Here is a 15,449-nt window from a genome sequence, read left to right as displayed (position 1 = left end):
CAAGCAGGGCCCGGGCCGTTCCACTCCATCGGCGCCAGGAGGAGGAGTCGCCTCACACACCCACGGATGCACCCTGATCAGCCAACTTGCAAGCTCAGCTCAGGGGAGCAAGACACCTTTTCCCTCTCCAACACCAACACCCCCCCACCTCACCCCCCCCCCCCCACACACACACACGGGGACAGCTCTCTGAACCCAACTCCCCACTCCAGGACGGATTCAGAGGTGCTGGGACCCGGATCAAACCACCCCGCTTCAGCTTTTGCAGAGAAGCCAAAATGCCACCATGGCGATTCTGCAGAGACACCCCCCCACCCCCCCAAAACCGCCCAGCTCATTCTCATGACGAGCCAAGCGACAATAAAACCCCTCACTCACAGGGGGAGCTGTCCGGAGAGCTCAGCGCACATCCCCAAGGCTGGCACGGACAGAACTAGGCCTGAAATCGGAAAAGCAGGTTCCTCTCTTTGAGACCAGGAGGCCGAGACACAGACCGATCTGCGCTGAGATAGCCAGCCCCAGCGTGGGTGGATGGGCAGAAAGGGAGGTTGAAAGGTGGAGAGGAGGATAAAATGGAGAGACAGACGGACAGTGGATGGGTGGAAGGATGGACAGGAGGATAGATGGACAGACAGGGAGTGGATGAAGGATGGACAGATGGACAGACAGGCAGTGGACGGAAGGATGGACAGGAGGACAGATGGACAGAAGATGGACAGGAGGACAGACAGGGTACTGCAGATGGAAGGAGGGGAAGGGAGACAGACAACCCTTCCCTCAACATCTTACCCTTCCAGACAAGCTCCGGACGAGGCCAGTGCCCGGGTGCGGGCAAGTGGGGGCAGGGTATTACTGAGCAGAACACAGGGAATCTTGGGACATGAAGTAGGAGCCACAGGGCTGGGATGGTGGGGGGGTGTAACCGTGATGTGCCCTGGGCTTAGGGGGTGACATGACTAAAGTCATGAAGGGCCAGGTGGGGAAGGGGCTGGGCGATGACTCAAGAGACCCCGGGTTCAGTTCCCAGCTCTGCAACAGGCTCCTCTGTGCAACCTTGGACAAGTCACTTAGCTCCTCTGTGCCTCGGTTTCCCCATCTATAACATGGGGTGGGGGGGGAACAGCACCACCGTGCCTCAGAGGGAGGGCTTATGAGGATAAATACACCAGAGAGTGTGTGGTGCCCAGATACCACTGGGCTGGGGACCACCGAAGACAGGAAGGAAAGGCTGCCCCAGAGAGCTAGAGCCAAGCAGGGGAGGGGCTGGGGAAGCTGCATCTCAAGCTGGGTTGAACAGGGCCAAGGCCTGGTTGGTTCTGGGCAGGGGGGAGGCAGCGGGGAGGCAAGGAGCCCACGAGGGACCTCGGGGAAAGGGCTCATGCCCCAGCTCTGCGGCTGCAGCCGGCTGCCTGTTGTCAGGACGTGGTTAGAAGCAGGGCTCTTGGCCTGGGGCCCAGAGAGTTCAGCGAAGGGCTGGGCGCAGGTGCCGATGCTGCACTCCCCCCCACCTCCCCCCGGTTCCTCCTCTGAGGAGCCAGGCTCCTCCATGCAGCAACAACAACTCTGGCCTGGGCGACAGGGGCTGTGAGGAGCCACCACACAGGGAGGGAACTGAGGAACAGCAGAGGCCAAGTGCCTTGTCCAAGGATGCTAAGTTAGTCAGAAGCAGAGCTGGGGAAAGAACCCAGGAATTCCAGCCCCCCCGCTCTAACCACTGAACCCCGCTCCCCTGCCAGAGCTGGGGAAAGAACCCAGGAGTCCTGGCTCCCAGAGCCCTTTTGCCTACTAAGGGTAACTCCCACCTAACAGGACGCCAAGTTCAAAGGGTGCCCCTGGGGCCTAACTTTCCTTTCCAGGCCTGTGGTGCAAGGAGACCCCGGCTCTGGCACTGCCATGCATCGTTGGATCCCACCACCAGGGCTGCCCGTCTCGATTCTCACACAGGAGATTAACCCCGTGGATGAGTGTTTCGGAGCACGCGGGCCAAGGGGAGCAGCTCGCTGCTTCCCAGGTGCAGGGAGACAGGGCGGCGGCAGCTGCAGGGGGGCTAATTACAGCATCTTTCCCCCCCCCATTCCCACAGGTCAACGGTGCAAGCTGCAGCATTGCACCGTGCAGCCACGGGCTGCCCATAGATCCCAGGCTGCAGGGAGCGGCGCTGGTGGGTCAGTAGGAGGCGCACTTCCTCCCCAGTGAATCAGGGGGAGTTGAACAGCTGAACCCCCCGTAAACCAACGGTCCCACCCACTTGTGACTGTCAATGACTGTGAGCCGGGCTGCTAGACCCGTGCCGGCGTCAGACCTAATCCGCCGTGGGGCCGGGACAATTGTCCAGCCTGAATCCTCCCTGTAGGGGTAAAGGGAGGAAGAGTTCTTCACTTCCCCACCCCACACGACTGGGCAGCGTCTCCATGGCACTCAGAGAGCTGCGTTCCTTCCACCCCAGAAGCAGAGGCATAAAAAAAAAAGAGTATAAAAAAAAGAGACCCCAAGAATCATGAGACTGTCTTAAAAAATCATGAGATTTTTTTTAAAAATAATAGATTTGGGGTTATTCATTTGCCTTCTGATATCATAGAATCTCAGGGCCCATATTTTCAAGCTTTTGTCCACAACCACAAGAACTTACATTTTAAAAACAAAAAAATGTAAACTGAGATTCACAGGTAATCCCCAGCTGCAGGAGTCAGGTTATTTATGGGGGGAGGGGGAACAAACCCAAAATCTCACAAGATTTGCAATACAATGACGAGAATTGTAAATTTATTTGGAATCATTTCTGGGTGAAGTGTGAGCAAAAGAGAAGATAATGAGCACCTCTACTAATTATTTAGCGACATTAATACTATAGTAACCACTTAGAAGCTGTATTAATTACGTCTCACCCTGCTGGTAGGTCGAGTCTTTTACACTGCAAGCTCTCCGGGGCAGAGACTTGCTGTTTTTGCCATGTTTTGTACAGCACCTGACACAATGGGGCACAAACTAGACATCTCTACGTGCTACCACATTCTGTTCAATAATAATTATTTACTATTCCTGGGGACACTTGGTTTCTTTTGAGGCCTAAAATCTAAGGTTTGATATTTGTACAAACAGGATTTAAAAAAAAAAAAAAATACGGCGAGAAATGGTTTTGAGTATTACTGTTTTAAAAAGACACTTCACCTAGATTTGGATTTTTAGATCATATTTTCCAGTCCAAAAGGGTTAAAATCTAGCAGCCTGAAAGACCCTCCAGCCCTCACCTGTCATGACGCTTCACTCCCATTCCTGCTGTCTCATGTAACGTACAAAACCTGTAGCCTCCCAAGACTTTGGCCTCCCGACCTCACGACAGCAGCAAGGACAGAACCCAGGCCCCCTCTCCGGAAAGCCCAGCACCGCTGGAGAATCTCCACGAGCAGCGAGGCTATGACACACGAGTGAGCGGTTCTGACACCGCCCAGCAGAGGGCAGCCATGCACAGGCACGCTGGGCCAGAGCGTTTTCCATGGGCAGGGCCCAGTCCCTGATAACATCCCAGGAATTCAAAGTCCACCCCAGTTAGCTACAGATTCAAAGCTGGGAGACGAGGCCAGCGGGGCCTTGCTCCTCACAACGTGTCTGGTCTCTTGAAGGCCCCCCAAGTGCTCTTCTTTCTACCTTGGTTCAGTGCCCCCCACCCCAATAGGACCCAGCCTGTGGTAGATCAGCCAATGCCCAGGTGATCCTAATTATTAGGTGTATTATGGTAGCACCCAGTCACAGATCAGGACCCCATTATGCCAGAGGCTGTTTTACTCTGTATTGTATTGTATAACTATTAGATGTAGTATGGTAGTATCTAGGTGCCCCACTCCTGGACCAGGACCTCATTGCGCTAGGTGCTGTACGTTTTTATTGCTATTAGCTGTATTGCGGTAGTGCCTAGGAGCCCAGCCACAGCCCCGTCCCTCACTGTGTCTGTGCAGCACTTGGCACAGGACAGACAGTCCCTGCTCCAAAATGCGGACAACTGATGGGGGGAGGGAGGGGGGGGGACAGTACGTGCGCACAGTTCACGCCTTGTCCCTGGTAAGCTATGGGGAATCTCCTCCAAGCACCGAAATGCAGCCCCCTCTGGGGTGGAGCGTGGCAGCCCCCTAAGAGACAAAAGCAGCTGCAGCCTGGCGAATCCCCTCTTCACCTCCCCTAGGGGCCTTCCCCGGGCTGCAGGGGGTGGATCCCAGCCCCCCTGTGATACCACACCCCAGTGCCGGCCTGGGGGGAGCAGCCTGTCTCCCTCCCTCGCTCCTCTGTCTCTGGAGGCAGGGAATGGATATCCAGCTAGGGAGGCAGGTCTGGGGGGCAGAAGGCGTCTTGCGAGAGCGGGGGGGGGGGGGTGATTCTGATGCCCCATTCTGCTCCCCTTGTAGACCCACCAGAAGAGAAGACTTGGGGGGAGCGGCATTGACAGGGGAAGTGGGAACAACCACACACACCCCAGTTACGAGGCCAGCTGGACCGCTCTAGGGCATCTCCAAAGAGCTGGGATGGTCAAACCCAGCCTTTTTCTCCTCCTCCTGGGCTGGCCAGCCAAGGGTTAATCCCTGAGTCACGCTTTCCCTTCTCCCAGCTGCTGCCAAAACTGTTACTGATCTGCAGGAAGCAGGCACATAACAGCAGGCAATAAACCCGAAGGGAGGGAGCTCTTCTCTGGGCCAGCTCATGCATCAGGGACCGGCCCTCTATTCAAGGCTAGATCAAGATCAGGGCAAGGCCTAGTAACCGGCACGCTCATATTTCTACGGGCCCTTGAAGATCCACAAAGCACCAAGCAAAATTTAAACACTGGCACTGAAATGCAGCCACCTTTGGGGTGGAGCATGGTGGATCTCTATACAGGGCTCCCACACCCAGCACTGAAATGCAGCCACCTCTGGGGTGAGGCGCAGCAGCTCTTTAACAGCCACACAAACTCTCGATGGTTCAGAACGGAGGAAGTGAAGCATGAGCCAAACTGAAACTACAGGCAGGAATTTAAGGAAGTGGAAAACAATTACCCAGACTGGAATTTAGCCAGGAGACCTGAGCTAAGAGCCCTTTCCTTGTGAAAAGCAGCCGTGGGAGCTTTAATAACCACAAGCAATCATGGCCTTGCTTTTGCATTTCCTATAGCAGACAGCGCCTCCAGCAGCACCCTAACCCCTAGCACCAGGCTGGGGCTGATCCCTGCCTGGGGCCTCCAGGCGATGCCCCTATACTGCATCCAAGGGAGAGTGCCCCCTACAGAGAGTAACACAACTCTTCAGTGGCACTGCGCATCCATGGATCTCAAAGCCCAGTAGAGTACAAGGAGAGCAGAGAGAGAGAGGACACGACTTGCCCAAGGCCTTACAGTCTCCTGTGCTGAATGCAAGGCCACATTAAACCCCGGAGCTGGGGGACAGAACCCAGGAGTCCTGACATCTAGCCCCCCCCCTCCTCCTCCTCCTCCTCCTCCTCTGCTCTAACCACTAGCCTCCACTTCCCTCCCACAGCTGGGGATAGAACCCAGGAGTCCAGGCTCCCAATCCTGTGCCCTTCCCACTTGACCTCAAAGCCTCTTCCTGCACATCTCTGAGGTCTCTCATCCAAGAGCTGCCCCTGTTTACTCTTAGGCTGGCTCCTCCACGTGCCCCCTATAGTTAGCACCCTCCCCTCCTTGCATGCCTCACATCCACAGTGCCCTTCCTGTCCCTGTCCCCCCCCCCCTCCCAATGAGTGCACTACACTCCCAGAGGGACATCTCCCGAAACCCCACAAAAGGGCTCTCTGACACTGGGGCATCTGTTCCCACCCCACCCCCCGCCAGAAACTACTGTGTCCAAGGCCTCGGGGATTAACCAATTCTGGGCCAAGCTCAAGGGCTAGTGATCTGGATCAGTTCTGACTAATGGCGTCCGAGCCAGCCACTAAGTAGCTCCTTGCCCAGGCTCTGGGACAGGGTATAACTTGGGTCCAGCTAAGAGATCCAGCAGAGGGAGACGGGGCCCTTTCCCCAGACAGCGGGGGGGGGAGGGAGAGACTCATCCCCAGCCACTGGGGCTTCCCAGCCCTGATGGCTCCCGTGCAGGGACTGCAGATTCAACTGGAAAGGTAGCCCCAACAGCACGGAGTTTGGACCAGGGGCGGGGGGGGGGGGGGCATGAAATAGGTTCGTGATGCATCCCTCTGCTCCCCTTCCCTTTAGGCCTCCACAGCCTGTGCCCCAAGATCCCAGGCGAAGGGGAGAAGGACACCAGCGCGGGGGGGACGGGGGGACGGACGACATGTGTGGATATGTGAGGGGAGGTCAGTCCTGGAGCTCGTTACTGGGAATCAAGCAATCAAGGGTGTCCCTGAAACACGAACTGCAGAATCTTCATCACCCAGACCCAAACTCCCAGCACGGATACCCAGCCCTGAACTCCCAGACCTCCAAGCATCCAGACCAGACCCTGGCCCCACAGCTCCTTCCCTGTTACCCCCCAGAACGCGGATGGAGGGGTCCCCTCAGGTCTGGCTCATCCTACGGGCCTCCGTGAACCCAGCTGGGCCTCTGGGAGCTAGAAAACCTCATCCCTTTCCTGTCAGGCAAGGAGCCACGGGCAGAGTTTCCACTCGTTGGCTGAAGCCCTGCTGTTTTGGGGAGCGGGGGCCAGAGGACCCCCTTACCTGGGGGAGGACGAGGAGCGCCGAACTCAGAGCTTAAATCTCAAAAGTTGCCATTTCCAACCAAATGAAACCCCCGCCCCCAGGGGGGAGTCAGGCAGAGATGGGACCCAGCCCCAACCCAGAGTCTGGCCCCACTGCCCGGCTTCATTACCCTATCTACCCCCACACAGCTTCCCACCTCCCCTCTGCACCCCACTTCCTTCCCCATCGATCCCTGTCCCAGGCCTGCCTGTCCCTCCACCATGCACAGTACAGCATCAAAACACCACAACTGCAGTTAACCCTTCCCAGCCCAAGCAGCTGATACAGGCAGGCTCCCAGACACACACCCATGTGGACGCACGCAATTCCAGGCACACACATTAAGTCTTAATACAGAGACACAGTCATGCAAACACTCTTGCCACATGCACCACAATCATACACACAACGCGCAATCGCACAGTCATACACACACACCACGATCATACACACAACATGCAATCAGTCACACACTCACAATACAGATGCGCAATCATACAACACCCAATCGCAGTTACACACAGACCCCGCAATCATACACACACCACACAATCGCAGTCACACACCACAATCATACACACACCACACAATCGCAGTCACACAACATGCAATCACACATGGCCTCTCTCTCTCTCTCACACACACACACACACCAATTTAGAATCAAACACACACACACAGGACGATCTAGACACAATTACACACACAGAGAGCGACAGAGCCTCTCCCGCCTCTTGGGCCCGGAGTTATCTGGTCCCTCCGGCAGCGCCTGCCCCCCAGACCGCCCCACACCCGCCCCGTCGCGCTTCCTTCCCCCCCCCCCCTTTACCTTCTGATCCACTATGGAGCACGCCAGCTGCTTGACATGAGCCAGGTCCGAGGCCGCGGGGAGCAGGACAAACTCCCGGGTCAGCCCGATCTGGAGATGGAAGGAGACCCCTTGGCAAGCGGCGCAGGACCCAGGCGCCAGCGGCGCGGGCTCCGGGGCTGCCAGGCAGCCTCCCGAGGTCCCGGGGGAAGAGGGGAAAGCCGGGGGGCCGGCGCAGGCGGGTGGGGAGGCCATGGAGCCCCCCGGAGAGACGCACAGACTCCCCCGCCCCTGCACCCCGAGCCCAGGCGTCCGGGTCTGGCTGTCACATCCGAAGGGGGCAGCGCATCCCGGAGGGGCGCGGCGCACGGGCGCTGGCACGGCCGGGGGCGCACGGCCGGGGCGCACGGATGCTGGCACGGCTGGGGGCGCACGGGGACCCGGCCGGCGCCTCTCGCTCTTCTCCGCCGCTTCTTTCTTTTTCTTCCCCCCAAACTTTACGGGCGGCCGGGACTGAGGAGGAAGTGCCGTGAGTGACGGGCCGCGGGGCCAATGGCGAGCTCCGGGGATGAAGTCAGACGACTCTTCCCCCCCCCCCACCCTCCCCGCCACCTCTCTCCACACCCTGCCTCGGGAGAGCGCGGCGGGGCGCCCCAGCCACCCCCTACTTCTCCTGCTGTCCCCCACTGGAGGCAGATGGGGGGCAGCCCGCCCCCCGCCCCGTCTGTCTCCATGGGTGACTGGAGTCCCCCACGAAACAAGGCGCTGAGGGGAGGGGCAGCGGACAATTCCCTCTCCTGTGTTCCCCTTCTGCTGGGGGAACATCCCACCCCCCAACATCCCACCCCGTCAGTGCCCCGCTGCCCTAGAGAGAGCGCCCCCTGCTGGGACCACCCGCGCCTGGGGACCCCTCTCTCCCCTGTCAGTACCCCCCCCCCCCCACGCTGGGGAGCCTGATCCCTCTGCCCGTGGTTTGGGGTCCTTCCTGCACCCTTCTGCCTCTCCCCGGGCATCCTTAGAAGGACGGGGGAGGAGGGCTGCACCCAAGCGAGTCCAGGGAGGCCCCTGCAGCGGGTAGGGGCTGCAGAGGAGAAGGCTCTCAGGCCGTCACCTCAGTGGGGAGAGCGTGGGGGACAAGGCAGCGGCCAGTGCTAGGCGTGAGGATGAGAGAGACAAGAGGCCAGATTCTCTGATCTGCTCCAGCCCCTGTGTGTGATATCAGCGTGCTTGCAGAGTTGCCCGTTGGGTGCACCTGTGTGTTTGCACATGGAGGGGTGCCGGGCATGGTTGCAGAGGTGTTTGCTCATGTCTGTGTGCAGTGTGTGTTTGTACATGTGTTGGCACACGCATGCGCAGGGGCATGTTTGCACAAACATGTAGAGGCATGGGGTTGCACATCTGTACATGGCACTTGTCAACACATCCAGGACCCTGGAAGAAGCTCTAATGTGACCATCCTGGGAGCAAGCTTCCCCATCGGGGACCCCCGTCTCTGGGTCCCCATACCCCCTCCCCCTTTCCCCAGGAAGGTGGCAAGGGGAGGAAGGGAGGTGGACACATAATCCCTACTCCCCCTCCAGGGCTCAGAAGAGCCACTCACTGCTGCTCTCGTCTCTGCATGGCCTGCCTTAGACAAACATCCTGCCACCCAGTGCTGGAGGGGTTGGGAGCTCCCCCACCCACAGAGACCTGGGGGCTGGAGCCGTGACTGCCTAGGCCTGGGAGAGGACAGAGCAGAGGAGCCTGGGGATGTTCCCAGCGTGAGACCTGCTGAGCGAGGGCTGTTCGCATAAGGGGAAGGAAGTAGGGATTAGGCCAAAGGCCCATCTACCCCAGTATCCCATCTCCTTCAGTGCCCTAGCACCAGCTGTTGCAGAGGAAGGTGCCCCCTGGTGGGCAATGAAGGAATAACCTGCCCAGCAGGAAAGTTACCTCTTGACCCCATCGCGGAGACTTTGGTTCAGGCCCTGCAACAGGAGGATTTTCATAGATCCCAAGGCCAGAGAACGTCCCCACAATAATTCCTAGAGCAGATCTGTCTGAAACCCACCGGATTCAAACATTGTCAGAGGTGGAGCATGCCGGCCGCTGGACGTGAGCCAGGTCTGAGGCTGCGGGGAGCAGGACGAACGCTCGGGTCAGCCCGATCTGGATGTGGACTGACACCTCTTTCAGTCTTCCTGGTCTTTACTCGGGTCTGGCCCCTGCTATGTGTCGGCTCCCCTTTGGAGCAAACGGAACCAAACCTGCTATTCCAGTCTAGGGCAGCCAAATATTTGCAGAATGAACAGCATTGACACAGGCTGGCACGGAGCTGCCCACAACCTGTCACTCCCCAGCTCTTCTGTAGTGCTTGCCAGCCAGCCAGCTCAAAGCCAGGTGTCAGCGTCGTTCTCCCTATGGAGAAACTGAGGCACACAGCAGGGAAGTGACTCACCCAGCAGGGCAGAGCTGGGGAGAGAACCCAGGTCTCCTGAGTCCCAGCTCACTGGGCCATGCCCCAGGAACCTGTCGTGCTAGGCGCTGTCCATTCTTACTGCTTTTAGCTTTATTCAAGTATTGGGTAGGAGGGCCAGCCATGGCCCAGGACCCCATTGTGCCAGGCGCTGTACAGACACAGAACACAAAGCCGGTTCCTGCCCCGAAGCGCTGCCAATCTAAGTACAGAGGAGTCAGACCAGAAAGAGCTGATTTGTCCCTATCCGCTCCTGAGTACAGCACTGGGAAGGGGGGGAGGAGTAGAACTTGCTCCTTAATTGTGCCCTGGGGATTATTAGCTAATGGCACTGGAAGCAGGAGGGAGGGGAGGGGTATGGGAAGGGGCCCTAAGGAGAGGGCTCCCAGCCACTGCTAGGAGGAGTAATGGAGACTTGGCCATGCAGAGCTAGAGCGGCAGTTGCCCCTGGGCAAGGGGAAGCTGAGCAGAGAGTCAGCTTCCTGCCCTGGCCCTGCACCACCCTCCCTGCCCTGGGGGGGAAGAAGGAGCCCGACAGGTTGGGCAGCATTCCGACCCAGCCACCCGGGGCGTGTCAACTACACCCAGGGCCCTCCTGGCACCCCGCCGCAGACCGGCGCTGCCCCAGCTCATGCCCCTGCGTGTGGGTGAGCAGGTGAGGGTAGATACGCACGTGCGGGCGCCCCGTCCTGCTGGCGTATCTGGCGGGGGTGTGCATGCAGTCAAGCATGTACCGATGTGCATGGGCTCCCGTGTGTTGGCGGACACGACGGTTTGTGGGGTACACGCGCATGCCTGGGTGTGCGGAGATTGTGTGTGTGTTCTCAAACGGGCATGTTTCTGCAAAATGGTATGCACCGCGCATGTGCCTCTGTGTATGGGGCATGTGGGTGCAATGTGTGTTCATGCGTATGCAATGCATGTACAAAGCATTTTCATTTGTGTGCAATGCGTGTGCAATGCATGTTTGTGCAGGTTCATGTGTGTGCAATGCGTGGTCTTTGAGCAGATGGCTTGCCGAGTTGCTGGGAGTTCTGCCAGGGGCTCTCGGAGCCTTACAGCCCCAGCCCCGCCCTGTTTACATGGGAAAGAGCAGACCCGGCCGCACCCTCTCAGGAGCCTCAAAGCGGATTGAGGGCAGGCTGGGCTTTCCTGCCCTGCATGCAGCCAGGCCTAGGCCGGTTTGGGTGCGGGATGAGAGGGGCTTTGTTCTGGGCAGGTTCTGCAGGTGCTGCCCCACCCCCAGCCACCGCCAACGCAAACAGCGGCTGGAAGGGGTCCCAGGCTGCAGGCACAAAGCAGCTGGCCACCAACAGCCCTGGGAAGGAACTGGCCCATGCCAGCCAAAGGGCAGTTCTACCAGTGCCCCTCAATCCCGACCCACAGCCCCGGCCTCCTCCTGCCCAGCTCTATCACTGCCCCTTCAGCTCACAGCCCCTGCCCCCCCCCAGCTCGATCGCTGCCCCTCTATCCCACAGCCCCTCTATCCCGCAGCCCTTGGGCTCCCCCTCCAGCCCGACCCGCAGCCCTCTGCTAGCCCAGCCCTGATCTCTCCCCCCCCACACACACAGCTCTGCTGAGGCCTCTCAAGTCTTGCCCCACAGGCCCCCCTGCTGTGCCCCGATCCTTACTCAACTTGGGGAGCACTCCCGTCTTTAGAAAAAGGAGCATCCCAATTAAATAAACATTAGGAGGAACATAACGGGAAGCGGGGCATCTTTGCTGGGGACTTCAGGGGCGGGAGTATTTCCATGAGTCCCAGCCTCTGCCCCCAGGTTGGCTGGTTCAAAACCAGTTCCTCCTCTTTTCTGAGGAACTTTTGCTTCTTGGAAATAAATACAAGCCGTGGGTGGGTGTACTTGTGTACGGTCCGGGAAGTTTCCTGGCAGCCGCGGCTGAAAGCAAATTTCAAACCTACTAAAAAACAATCCATCCATATAAATAAACCTTACAGAGCTCCTCAGCCCAGCATGGGGGAGGGAAACTTTGGCCCAGAGCACCTGCAGCTCCCATTAGCTTTGGGGGGCTCAGCCCCTCCAGAAATCAGGGCCTGAGCTCTAGGCACAGCCAAGCCTTTAGGAAGCTAACATCTTCCCCACCCTCCCAGCCAATCCCAGGGGAAACAGTCTTGTGCATGGGGGTCAAGGCACAAGCACCCAGTCAGCTCCCCATTATTATTAGATGTATTACGGTAGCACCTCATGGACCAGGACCCCATTGAGCTAAGGGCTAGCGATTTTTTCACTGCTATTAGGTGTTTTACAGTAATGGCTAGGCACTCCAGACATAACACCAGGCACCTTTTGTGCTAGGGGGCTGTACATTTTTATTGCTATTAGGTGTATTATGGTAGCACCTCGGAGCCCCAGTCCTGGACCGGGCCCCATTGTGCTAGGGGCTGTACAAACACAGAACAGAGACAGCCCCTACTGCAGAGCCGACAACACCCCCTGAGAACCTCCTCCAAGACACACGTGTCTAGGGGCCGTCAGCTCAAGGGGCCCAGCGGATTTCAGCCCCTAGGTGACTGACTGCGGGGGGGAGGGATAGCTCAGTGGTTTGAGCATTGGCCTGCTAAACCCAGGCTTGTGAGTTCAATCCTTAAGGGGGCCATTTAGGGATCTGGGGCAAAAATCTGGGGATTGGTCCTGCTTTGAGCAGGGGGAGTGGACTAGCTGACCTCATGAGGTCCCTTCCAACCCTGATATTCTATTATTCTAATCCGAGACACCCAAGCAAGGCCAGATGAAGGCAGTTGAGGGCCCTTGAGACACTCCCTCCTGGCCCACACCCACCTTCACAAGAGCTGTCTGTTGGAGATCCATTACCACTATTCTTTGGGAAGGCTGGGCCCCCCCACTGCTCCCTACCTTTTTGGGGGGGGGAGAGGCTGGGGTCTCAGCACTTCCCTGCTCCTTTGGGAGCACGGGGGGACCCTGCTGGCACCAGCAAGTGGAGTCACAATAGGGCAAAGAGATTCCCTCCCCCCACATACACACCCCCTTCTCCTTTCGAGAAACTATGTGCCCATGGCAATGTCTCTCCCAACAGCTGCCCCTACAGCCCCTTTCGTCCCCCCCCGTCCCTTCCACAAGGGAGCTCTGCTCAGGGCCACAGAAGGAGTCAATCAGGCTCACCTCGCTCTCCTCTGCAATGCTGGAAGCCTGCCAGGGGCCTAAGCAGCCACCTGTGGGCTCTCAGGATCCAGTCAGGTGAACGCCCATTCATTACCATCCAGCTCCCACGCATCAGCCCACTCTGGTGCTGGGGACCAGGCACCGCTCCCAGCTCGGGGTGGGTGCACTGCAGGGTCACGGTGACAGGCGAACATCGGCCAGGGGAAATAGACGCAGATGGAGTTACTCCCATTGCAATGGGCTCCTGGAAGCTGCTAATGGTGCGGTCTCGGGGGCAGGTTTGGAGAAGGGCGGGGGGGGGCTGATGTTATCACCCCTCTCCTGCCCCTAGGGGGAGCTTCTCTGCCAGGCGAGTGGCATCCCGCTGAGCTGATCCTGTGCCTGCGCTGGGGAATGTCAGCTGGGCTCTCGCTTCGCTAACTATGTAAACCCCTGCAAGTTGCTCTTGGGCCTGGAAGCCAAGTCTTGGGGGCCTCTCCGAGGCTGCAGGAAGGCAAATATTGTAACTCCAGGGAAGAGGGGGGGCTCTGACAGGCCCCGCAGGATGGGAAATGGGGCCCACGCGGCGGAGCGAGCAGTGCAGAGCGGGATCTGTCACATTCATTTTGTTTTAATATCGCAAATCTTGAACGTCCAGTATCTCCCCCCATCCCCACCAGCTCAGACTATCAGGCCCAGCTAGACGGATGTCCCGTCTCTCACACCCCAGGCCAGTTCCGATTAACAGCCCATCTGCCTGGGATCCCCTTTGCCCCGCTGCAGATCACAGCAAAGGGCTCCTCTAACCCAGTCCCTCCCCATCCTCCCTGTGGCTCTGGATCAGGCTCCTCCTGGCTCCAGGCAAAGCAAATCCCCGATACTTTAGCAAATGACCCTTCCAGAGTTTGACCCCTTTGGAAGAAGGCACAGAATGCTTTCCCTGGGAAAGGCTCGTGTGTGTGTGAAATGCCCACATGAGCAGAGGCACACAGGAGACAAACCACATGCTACGCAGGTGGCCTGCAGCAGCTGCCCCGCACCAGGGCCTGAGCAGGGTCAGGGCTTGGTCGGGAGGGGGCCAGGAAACCTCAGGAAGTGGTGCATTGGGCACTAGGGGGTGATGTGCTGCTGGAGGCACAGTCAGACAGACCTAAACCTGAAACCTTGCGCTCATTGAAGTTCCCAGGGCATGTCCTGTTCCCCACCACCACCCACCCACGAGTCAGTGTCAAACCTGAGGTGCAGGGCAGAGCCCAGCTTGGATTCCCCCTGCAGTTTCAATGGGATAACAGATTCTCCTTCACTTCCTATCCTAAACTGATCCTGTGCGACGTCGCTACACGATGCGCCCCAGAGGTGGCTGCATTTCAGCGGGGGAGTGAGAGTGTGCCCCCATCTGTACCAACGAATGCTGCATAGACCTAGCTCAATGCAGTAACAAGGAGGGGAAAGAACCTGCTTCTTATTCCAAAGGGGGTTTATTGAGGCAGATTTTTTCACATACGATTCAGTCTTGTGATTAAACAGGACAAAAAAAAAAAACCCAAAGAGGTCAAATAAATATACAATAAAAAGTTAAACGGCATTAAAAAGGCGAGTGCTCTCAGTTTGGATAAATACAGCACACCGATACATACAGTATATTGGGGACGTAGGCCGAGGTTTTCAAGAGCGGCTAGCGATTTGATTTCTTGGGCAGCTCCCCTGCCTCGACATGGCCTAACGGGGCCTGATTGCCAGAAGGCAGCTGGCTCAGCAACACCCCCCCTTTAGAGCTGGCACCCCACAATCGCTAGTCGGTTTGAAAATGCCAGCGGTAGAGACTATCACACAGTGATAACATGGTTTGTGGTCACTTTAGCTTCAGCCCTTTAGGTGTCTCTGGGTTCGGTTTCCATCGGATTTCATTTGTACAGAATATACAAGGAGTTTTTCTTTGTTACAGGCGAGAAGATGAAATGAAGAGATGGCAGGGGATACCGACCAGGGGGCAGTGATCTGCACCCCTCTGGCCATGGTGGAATCAGCCCCCACCACAGTGGAGAGGTTTGAGAGAGCCCTGCGATCAAAGCTAACATTTCCCTTTTAGTCCCCCCCTCGTCGGTCTGGTTCCTGGTGTTGTCGCTGCTTCATGCAGAATCCCATGACATGCCACAGGCTCCAGGGGGCACCCCACGGCGCGATGGGTTAGTGTCCAAGCCAAAGCGGGGACTTCACCCCTGCTGAGATGTGGGAGATTGTTACCCTCGCCACGTCAGAAACCCTCAGCCGCTCAACGGCACCATGCACTTTGCAAACAGGGGGCAGGGAGGAAGAATTTCTGTCCCCCTTGAGGACAGGGAAAGGGAGATGCCGGGAGGGGAAGTGACTTCCCCAAGGAGTGGGAACAGAA

The 15,449-nt window shown here is 57.8% G+C and overlaps 1 protein-coding gene across 3 annotated transcripts in view; it reads right to left on the bottom strand.

Moving 5' to 3' along the window:
• PRKD2 (protein kinase D2) overlaps nucleotides 1–7,566 on the bottom strand; it is a 30,842-nt gene extending 23,276 nt beyond the window's left edge. For all 3 annotated transcript variants that reach the window (XM_065420829.1, XM_065420830.1, XM_065420828.1), the window contains exon 1: nucleotides 7,508–7,566. The gene's annotated coding sequence lies outside the window, so the exon portion shown is untranslated. The remainder of the gene's footprint in view (nucleotides 1–7,507) is intronic.
• Between the last annotated feature and the right edge of the window lie 7,883 nt (nucleotides 7,567–15,449).

Source organism: Emys orbicularis, chromosome 21, assembly GCF_028017835.1.
Source record: "Emys orbicularis isolate rEmyOrb1 chromosome 21, rEmyOrb1.hap1, whole genome shotgun sequence".
Classification (NCBI taxonomy): Eukaryota; Metazoa; Chordata; order Testudines; family Emydidae; genus Emys; species Emys orbicularis.
Note: the sequence above shows the minus strand (reverse complement) of the source record. Positions and strands in the feature narration are given on the sequence as shown.